A 10,149-nucleotide genomic window follows, 5' to 3' on the forward strand; every position below is an offset into this window, starting at 1 on the left:
ACAGCAACCTAGTGCTGCCTGTGTTGTCAATCGCTGCTGCCTCAGTCAGGGGTGCTCCGGGCCCCAAGTTCTGGACAAGAAATAAAATAAAATAATAAAAAGTGTATTTTTTTTCTGTGTGTGCGTGTGCATTAGCCGCACTTATTATCAAACAGCAGCAACCTAGTGCTGCCTGTGTCGTCAATCGCTGCTGCCTCCAAATGTGGCCAAATGTGGCCTGTTAAAAACATATGCATGTATGTAATAGCCATATGCGTACATATAAAAAGAAACAAATGATAAATAAATGGAAATACATACCAAAAATTACAGCATATCAGATTGAGAGAAATACTCTGCAATTTCATGCGAAGAATAGTTTTCCAATTGTGGAACAAATTTAACAAATAACCATCTTCTGGCATTCCAATGAGACATATATCTTATTTTCCTAAACATATATGTGACTGAAAAATAGATATACTTTTCAGTCAGACTAGTATTCCAAATGTGGCTTCAAATTTAAACACATTTATAAATAGCTGCTATACCTACAGCACCTGGTATTTCCAAATGGGCTCCCATCCAAGTACTTACCGGGCCCAACACTGCATAGTTTCCAAGATCAGACGAGATTGGGCATGTCCAGTGTGGTGTGGCTGTAGGTAATTTTAATATTCAAATACAAAATGCCCTGCTGCTATTTAGCATTCAAGTACACACCTGATGCTCATTGCCCTGATGCTGAGAAGCAGCCAGGAAGTAGGGACACAGTGTTGTAGTGCCAGGGACCAAGGGCTATGCTGGGAGAGCATGCCCAAATTGTGGCTGCAAACCACTACTGACTGATTAGCACAAGGAGTGCTGAGACTTTTATGTTTGTTTGTTTATTTTATGTTATGTGCCTGTATGTGTGCAGGCCTAACCTCACGTATTCTAAGGTACAGTGTTTACTGCTATTAAAAAGCCACTGCTTTTCCAAAAATGGAACATATATGGGAATACCAGCGCTATGATGTATTATAAAAATTACATATGATAGACGGTTGAAGTCAATTAGATGAATTTAATTTTAAAATAAATAGACAGATAAACTATATATGACATATCTAGCACATTGCGCAATACCAATAGATCACAAAGTGGTATATATTAAAATATGATGAATAAAAATTCCAGTATATAACTGTAACAATCCACTTGGAAGCTCGTATAATAGTCAATGGTTGGATTTAGGGCTCCTTCCACATAGTCCCAGATGGAAAATAATTAGCAGCAATACAACTTTACCAATGATGGCTGTATTAGAAGTCAAAGCATCCTCTGGCATCCAGCAATGGCACTGTAAGGCTGGAGCACAAGTCAGGAAGGAACAACCGTAGCTGCAGATATACTAGAATTTTTATTCATCATATTTTAATATATACCACTTTGTGATCTATTGTATTGCGCAATGTGCTAGATATGTCATATATAGTTTATCTGTCTATTTATTTTAACATTAAATTCATATAATTGATTTCAACCGTCCATCATATGTAATTTTTATAATACATCATAGCGCTGGTATTCCCATATATGTGCCTTTCATTGTTTTACTGGGACTGACAATCCCTTTACCAGCAGCTCTCATTCCAGCGCATCCTATCTCCTTGTTTTAGTATATAGCTTTACCAAAAATACCTGCCTGTCTGGAATCCTCATTTCAATACTCCGTGTTACTACAATATATATTAGGGATGTGCGCTGGACCATTTTTGCCGGATTTGGATTTGGTTCTAATTCGTAGTCCGGATTTGGATTTGCCAAACTGCGGTGACTGGCTTTGGATTTGGATTTGCATTTTGTGCCAAAATTCGCAAAAAAATCTAAAATGACATAAATTGGGCTTTTTTTTTCTTCTTAGAGTGTTATTTACCTCAGTAACATTAATTTCCAGTCATTTACAGTCAATTTAGAACACCTTAAACAGCTTAAATTATTGTTTTCACCATTATTGGCCAAGGGTTGCAGTGAGCTGACTGGTTACCAAGCGTCAGAGCAGCGGCCCAGACACCACAGTTTAAAGCACATCTATGAAACTATGCCACACAGCAGTGGCAGAAATGAAAGGTCGTGCTAGATGGACCTTCCATCAATGCCACTCGTGAACCCACTTAGACTCTCTTCAGGGATTTCTGACATTTGTGTTTCAAAAAACACAGTTTGATCTACTGCCTTATTGGTTTTGCATTTTTTCACACTTCTATAGTCTGATTGAAAAGGTCTTTTATCGTTATGAGAGGCACAAGATGCCTCACTGACAGTTGCAGAACCACCACTCAGAAATAAAGGGCAAAGCCTGAGTCTTTCCTTGCCGCTACGTGTGGTGAATGGTATGTTGCCAATTTTCTGTTTTTCTGCAATAGTAGTAGTCTTTAGAGGTTTTTTTTGTCTTTACCCCTGTGAAATCTAAATTTTTTGATTTCAGGTTCCCTACGTTTTTAAAGCCTCTACGCCCTTGAGCATCAGCTTTAGATGAAAGTAATGGACTTCCAGCCGCTGTAATGCTAGCTGCTTGTTGTTTCTGCTCTCCTCTCGGTTCATTCTCGTGATCCATATTAATTTATCACTATGAACTGGAGTCACGGAGCTTGTATACACACAGTGGGCTATGCCCTGTCACAGAGCTTGTATAATACACTCAGTGGGCTTATGCCCTTTCACGGAGCTTGTAGAATAGACACAGTGGACTATGCCCTTTCACAGAGCTTGTATGCACTCACTGGGCTTATGCCCTGTCACGGAGCTTGTATAATAGACACAGTGGGCTTATGCCCTTTCACGGAGCATGTATAATAGACACAGTGGGCTTATGCCCTGTCACGGAGCTTGTATAATGCACACAGTGGGCTAAGTCCAGTCACGGAGCTTGTATAATATTATAAATACACACAGTGGGCTAAGTCCAGTCACGGAGCTTGTATAAAACACACAGTGGGCTAAGCCCAGTCACGGAGCCTGTATAATACACACAGTGGGCTAAGTCCAGTCACGGAGCTTGTATAATATTATAAATACACACAGTGGGCTAAGTCCAGTCACGGAGCTTGTATAAAACACACAGTGGGCTAAGCCCAGTCACGGAGCCTGTATAATACACACAGTTGGCTTATGCCCTGTCACGGAGCTTGTATAATACACTCAGTGGGCTATGCCCTTTCACGGAGCTTGTATGCACTCACTGGGCTTATGCCCTGTCACGGAGCTTGTATAATACACACAGTGGGCTTATGCCCTTTCACGGAGCTTGTATGCACTCACTGGGCTATGCCCTTTCACGGAGCTTGTATAATACACTCAGTGGGCTTATGCCCTGTCACGGAGCTTGTATAATACACTCAGTGGGTTTATGCCCTGTCACGGAGCTTGTAGAATAGACACAGTGGACTATGCACTTTCACGGAGCTTGTATGCACTCACTGGGCTTATGCCCTGTCATGAGCTTGTATAATACACACAGTGGACTATGCCCTTTCACGGAGCTTGTATAATAGACGCAGTGGGCTATACCCTTTCACGGAGCTTGTATGCACTCACTGGGCTTATGCCCTGTCACGGAGCTTGTATAATACACACAGTGGGCTTATGCCCTTTCACGGAGCTTGTATAATAGACACAGTGGGCTATGCCCTTTCACGAAGCTTGTATGCACTCACTGGGCTTATGCCCTGTCAGGGAGCTTGTATAATACACACAGTGGACTATGCCCTTTCACGGAGCTTGTATAATAGACACAGTGGGCTATGCCCTTTCACAGAGCTTGTATGCACTCACTGGGCTTATGCCCTGTCATGGAGCTTGTATAATACACACAGTGGACTATGCCCTTTCACGGAGCTTGTATAATAGACACAGTGGACTATGCCCTTTCACAGGGCTTGTATGCACTCACTGGGCTTATGCCCTGTCACGGAGCTTGTATAATAGACACAGTGGGCTTATGCCCTTTCACGGAGCTTGTATAATAGACACAGTGGGCTTATGCCCTCTCGCGGAGCTTGTATAATACACACAGTGGGCTAAGTCCAGGCACGGAGCCTGTATAATACACAGAGTGGGCTAAGTCCAGTCACGGAGCTTGTATAATATTATAAATAAACACAGTGGGCTAAGTCCAGTCAAGGAGCTTGTATAATACACACAGTGGGCTAAGCCCAGTCACGGAGCCTGTATAATACACACAGTGGGCTTATGCCCTGTCACGGAGCTTGTATAATACACTCAGTGGGCTATGCCCTTTCACGGAGCTTGTATGCACTCACTGGGCTTATGCCCTGTCACAGAGCTTGTATAATACACACAGTGGGCTTATGCCCTTTCACGGAGCTTGTATGCACTCACTGGGCTATGCCCTTTCACGGAGCTTGTATAATACACTCAGTGGGCTTGTGCCCTGTCACGGAGCTTGTATAATACACTCAGTGGGTTTATGCCCTGTCATGGAGCTTGTAGAATAGACACAGTGGACTATGCCCTTTCACGGAGCTTGTATAATACACTCAGTGGGCTTATGCCCTTTCACGGAGCTTGTATAATAGACACAGTGGGCTATGCCCTTTCACGAAGCTTGTATGCACTCACTGGGCTTATGCCCTGTCAGGGAGCTTGTATAATACACACAGTGGGCTTATGCCCTTTCACGGAGCTTGTATGCACTCACTGGGCTATGCCCTTTCACGGAGCTTGTATAATACACTCAGTGGGCTTATGCCCTGTCACGGAGCTTGTATAATACACTCAGTGGGTTTATGCCCTGTCACGGAGCTTGTAGAATACACTCAGTGGGCTTATGCCCTTTCACGGAGCTTGTATAATAGACACAGTGGGCTATGCCCTTTCACGGAGCTTGTATGCACTCACTGGGCTTATGCCCTGTCACGGAGCTTGTATAATACACACAGTGGACTATGCCCTTTCACGGAGCTTGTATAATAGACACAGTGGGCTATAGCCTTTCACGGAGCTTGTATGCACTCACTGGGCTTATGCCCTGTCACGGAGCTTGTATAATACACACAGTGGGCTATGCCCTGTCACGGAATTTGTATAATAGACACAGTGGGCTATGCCCTTTCACGGAGCTTGTATGCACTCATTGGGCTTATGCCTTTTCACAGAGCTTGTATTATACACACAGTGGGCTATGCCCTGTCACAGAGCTTGTATAATACACTCAGTGGGCTATGCCCTGTCACGGAGCTTGTATAATAGACTCAGTGGGCTAAACCCAGTCACGGAGCTTATATAATACACACAGTGGGCTAAGCCCAGTCACGGAGCTTGTATTATACACACAGTGGGCTTATGCTCTGTCACGGAGCTTGTATAATACACACAGTGGGCTATGCCCTTTCACGGAGCTTGTATGCACTCACTGGGCTTATGCCCTTTCACGGAGCTTGTAGAATAGACACAGTGGACTATGCCCTTTCACGGAGCTTGTATGCACTCACTGGGTTTATGCCCTTTCACGGAGCTTGTAGAATAGACACAGTGGGCTATGCCCTTTCACAGAGCTTGTATTATACACACAGTGGGCTAAACCCAGTCACGGAGCTTGTATTATACACACAGCGGGCTAATGCCCTGTCACGGAGCTTGTGTGCACTCACTGGGCTTATGCCCTGTCACGGAGCTTGTATAATACACTCACTGGGCTTATGCCCTTTCACAGAGTTTGTATTATACACACAGTGGGCTAAGCCCAGTCACGGAGCTTGTATAATACACACAGTGGGCTAAGGGCCTTATTCAGAGCCGGATGCAATTTGCGGACGGTCGTTCAGGAAAAGGGGGTGGCTATTCAAATGAACCGTTCGCTCTTTGCGGTCTGTTCACGCCTCTATGTCTGACCGAGCGACCAAAACTTGCAGTCATTTTTTGGATAACTACTCACCCTGGCCGCTCGCATCCTACGTCATGTCCGCTATTTATTAGATTAATCGAGTACATAGAACAGCGTATGAACTGCTCGCTATTCTTGTGGTTGGTTTTTCCTACCACAATCTTGCGAGCAGTTCTGACTATAAAATAACCCAGTGACGTGGTCAATGACGCTGCTTTGTTAATTATGCACACCCATAAAACGCCCGTTTTGACCTTTAAGCACGCCTGCGTTCGGAGCTCCACTCCCTGTTTTCAAGCACCTTCCCCTGTTACCACCCACATACGCCTCCTCCTGTCACTCAAATTAGCAGGCATTCGCTATTTAGCGAACAAATGATTTTCGGCCGCACTGACTGGTTCGCTCATGCGTATTACGATCCGGACGAAAGCGCAGTTGGGCAAACATCGCTCGGAACGAACGAGCGGCCGCTTACGAGCGGCTCTGAATGAGACCCTAAGTCCAGTCACGGAGCCTGTATAATACACACAGTGGGCTAAGTCCAGTCACGGATCTTGTATAATATTATAAATACACACAGTGGGCTAAGTCCAGTAACGGAGCTTGTATAATACACACAGTGGGCTACGTCCAGTCATGGATCTTGTATAATACACACAGTGGTCTAAGCCCAGTCACGGAGCCTGTATAATACACACAGTGGGCTAAGCCCAGTCACGGAGCTTGTATAATACACACAGTGGGCTATGGGCTTGATTCAGAGCTGAACGCTCTGACCAGAGCGCTCGCTCTGAATCAGGGCCCTCCTCCACCCACAGCTTATGCGAGCAGCCAAAAAGATGGTCGCGATGGTCTTGACCATCGCGACCATCGGACTTGCGACGGAGACCCTGCGGTAGGGTCTCCCTGCCACAAACCCTGGAGTGATTTTGGCTCTATCAGAGCCAAAATCACTCCCACTGACATCACTAGTGATGTCAGTGGGGCCGGCTTCAGACGGTAGACGTTCCCATGGGAACGCCTCCGTCTGGCAGGCACGCCCCAGCACGCCCACCAAAGGGGGTGTGCTGTCAATCAACATCGACAGCACGCCCCCTTTGGTGCGAGACCCGGAGCGATGGAAAGCCCGTCGCTCCCCGGGTCTCGCGCATGCGCACGACGGAGCTCCCTCCATCGTGCGCATGCGCAGTGGGGAACATCGACCCGCTTGCGAGCGTACTGCCGCTCGCGAGCGGGTCTGAATGACCCCCTAAGCCCAGTCACGGAGTTTGTATTATACACACAGTGGGCTAAGCCCAGTCACAGAGCTTGTATAATACACACAGTGGGCTAAGTCCAGTCACGGAGCTTGTATAATACACACAGTGGGCTAAGCCCAGTCACGGAGCCTGTATAATATAAAAACACACAGTGGGCTAAGACCAGTCATGGAGCTTGTATAATACACTCAGAGGGGTATTCAATATGAAACGTTAACTTCACTGCCGAAGTTAATGTTTCATATCGGAGTTTTTTTCTGCATTAAGTCTGGTGCGCACTCCCGCTTATCCCCGTATTCAATATAAAATTAATGAAAATGGGAAACTCCGAAGTTGGATTTGCGTAAAGTTACGGAGTTTTCCTTAAAATAATTGTAAGACCCCCCTAAAGTTGTAAAAACATGGGGGAACACTATGGGTACCCCCGTTTTAGCCTTTAATTGAAAGTCGGGGATTTAAATAGCCGCAGCAGGTGTTTTTTTCCGACATTGAAGAAGTGATGCAAAAGAGCACTTAGGTTATTTTTTTCGGTTTTTTAAGTGGTCCCATCAAATTTGGGGTACATGAAAATGGGTACTAGCATATTTTGATGTCCCTAAAGTAAGTTTTTAAAAATTCTGCATTTGTGCACCTGCCGCTATAATTCTATTCTTCAAAACACCTGCCGCATACTTGCAGAATAGCCCTGAACCTATTTCCCTATAGTTTAACAATTTTTCCCCCTTTTTTTTTTTGCACTCCAATTTTTAAGTACATTTTTTGGGGTGTCCCTATTTTTTTTTTTTACTTTTTTTGACACAGTTCTTTTTTAAATGTCATTCTCAGGGGTGCAGGCTATTTTTTTTAAGCCTGCACCCCTAAACCCCAATTCTGCACTTTTTTTCGACACCTATTCAATGGTGAAAACTTATCACCATTTTTTATCAAAGACTTGTCAAAACTGCGATAAGTCTTTGAAATTGAATAGGGTGTAAAAGTAAAACCTGCGATAATGACGTCATAATTGCGATATTAACGCAAAAACGATGATATCGCACCCATATTGAATGTCACGGAGCTTGTATAATATAAAAACACACAGTGGGATAAGTCCAGTCACAGAGCTTGTATAATATAAAAACACACAGTTGGCTAAGTCCAGTCACGGAGCTTGTATAATACACTCAGTGGGCTAAGTCCAGTCACGGAGCTTGTATAATACACTCAGTGGGCTAAGTCCAGTCACGGAGCTTGTATAATACACACAGTTGGCTAAGTCCAGTCACGGAGCTTGTATAATACACTCAGTGAGCTAAGTCCAGTCACGGAGCTTGTATAATACACTCAGTGGGCTAAGTCCAGTCACGGAGCTTGTATAATACACTCAGTGAGCTAAGTCCAGTCACGGAGCTTGTATAATACACTCAGTGGGCTAAGTCCAGTCACGGAGCTTGTATAATACACACAGTTGGCTAAGTCCAGTCACGGAGCTTGTATAATACACTCAGTGAGCTAAGTCCAGTCACGGAGCTTGTATAATACACTCAGTGGGCTAAGTCCAGTCACGGAGCTTGTATAATATAAAAACACACAGTGGGCTAAGTCCAGTCACGGAGCTTGTATAATATAAAAACACACAGTGGGATAAGTCCAGTCACGGAGCTTGTATAATATAAAAACACACAGTGGGATAAGTCCAGTCACGGAGCTTGTATAATATAAAAACACACAGTGGGCTAAGTCCAGTCACGGAGCTTGTATAATACACTCAGTGGGCTAAGTCCAGTCACGGAGCTTGTATAATACACTCAGTGGGCTAAGTCCAGTCACGGAGCTTGTATAATACACACAGTTGGCTAAGTCCAGTCACGGAGCTTGTATAATACACACAGTTGGCTAAGTCCAGTCACGGAGCTTGTATAATACACACACAGTGGGCTAAGCCCAGTCACGGAGCACACAGTGGCAAGAACTACTCTCTCTAACTGTAATCTAACTCTAGTCTCACTTTTCCCCTCTCTATCACTAACTAAGCGTGACTGCTCCGTCTGATACAGTCACGCGAAATGGCGCCAACAGTTGGGCGCCGCGCCTTTTATAGAGGCGTTTGACCTCGAGGTGGAATCCGAGTCAGGCAGGAACACCCGAACTTGCATTCGGGTGGACTCGGATTCCACCTGTTCGGAGCGGTTCGGATTCCTCAGAATCCTAACTGCTCATCACTAATATATATATGTACCCCACACTGTGTGTCTCCCTGCTGTGCCACTACCACCCTGTCTGGTTCAGTCTTGTGTTTGTTATAGGAAAATAGTGGGAACCCCATGTCAGTTTTCCTCCAGATTTTCCTGTCCCAGAACGGGCTCAGAGGTCCATGGCTGGTAATGTATTTTGGTTCACTTGCAAAACAATCTAAAATTTGCATTTTAAAAATATACTGTATATAATATAATATTGATAACAAAATCAAATAAAAAATGATTCTCCAAAACCCCTGTCCTTAACAGGAATTTTACCCCAGTTGAGCGCAATGTTAAGCTTTGACCATACCACTAACCTAATGCAGCTACCTGCTGTATTCAGGTGCTGCACACACCCCTTGTGATGCCATTTACTGTAATAAAATATTTGTCTTCTCCAATCCCACTTTATTGATTATTTTCACTGTTATTGCTTAGAGGCCTGTCCCTATGTTTCACCAGTGTGAGATGCTCACACATAGAATAAGAACTCTGTCTCTATGCCATTATTGCAAGCAATAAGATACTGTACTGTAAGCTGGTAGCGGCAATGTCAGCAGTCAACTAGAGTACGAGTCTCCCCATGAAAACATCTAATTTTATTAAACATTGCATGTGCGACTTCATGCAATCTCTGTGTTTGCAGCTTATTGCCAGTCGGTTGTGCGACTTTGCCACAGAAACAGTTACAAGTTCCTGTGGCTACAACATTTGCATACTGTATTTGATTGCTATACTTTAGTGCCATCTCCATCTACTGCTATTGTATTCAGTTCTGTCATTTTATCAGTGGAGCACTGGCCAC

General features: G+C 44.4%; 1 pseudogene; it reads right to left on the reverse strand.

Moving 5' to 3' along the window:
• Window positions 1-527: 527 nt before the first annotated feature.
• LOC148513955 (5S ribosomal RNA) lies at window positions 528-646 on the reverse strand (annotated as a pseudogene).
• Window positions 647-10,149: the final 9,503 nt, after the last annotated feature.

This window comes from Taudactylus pleione, unplaced genomic scaffold (genome assembly GCF_031769625.1).
Source record: "Taudactylus pleione unplaced genomic scaffold, aTauple2 ptg000265l, whole genome shotgun sequence".
NCBI lineage: Eukaryota > Metazoa > Chordata > Amphibia > Anura > Myobatrachidae > Taudactylus > Taudactylus pleione.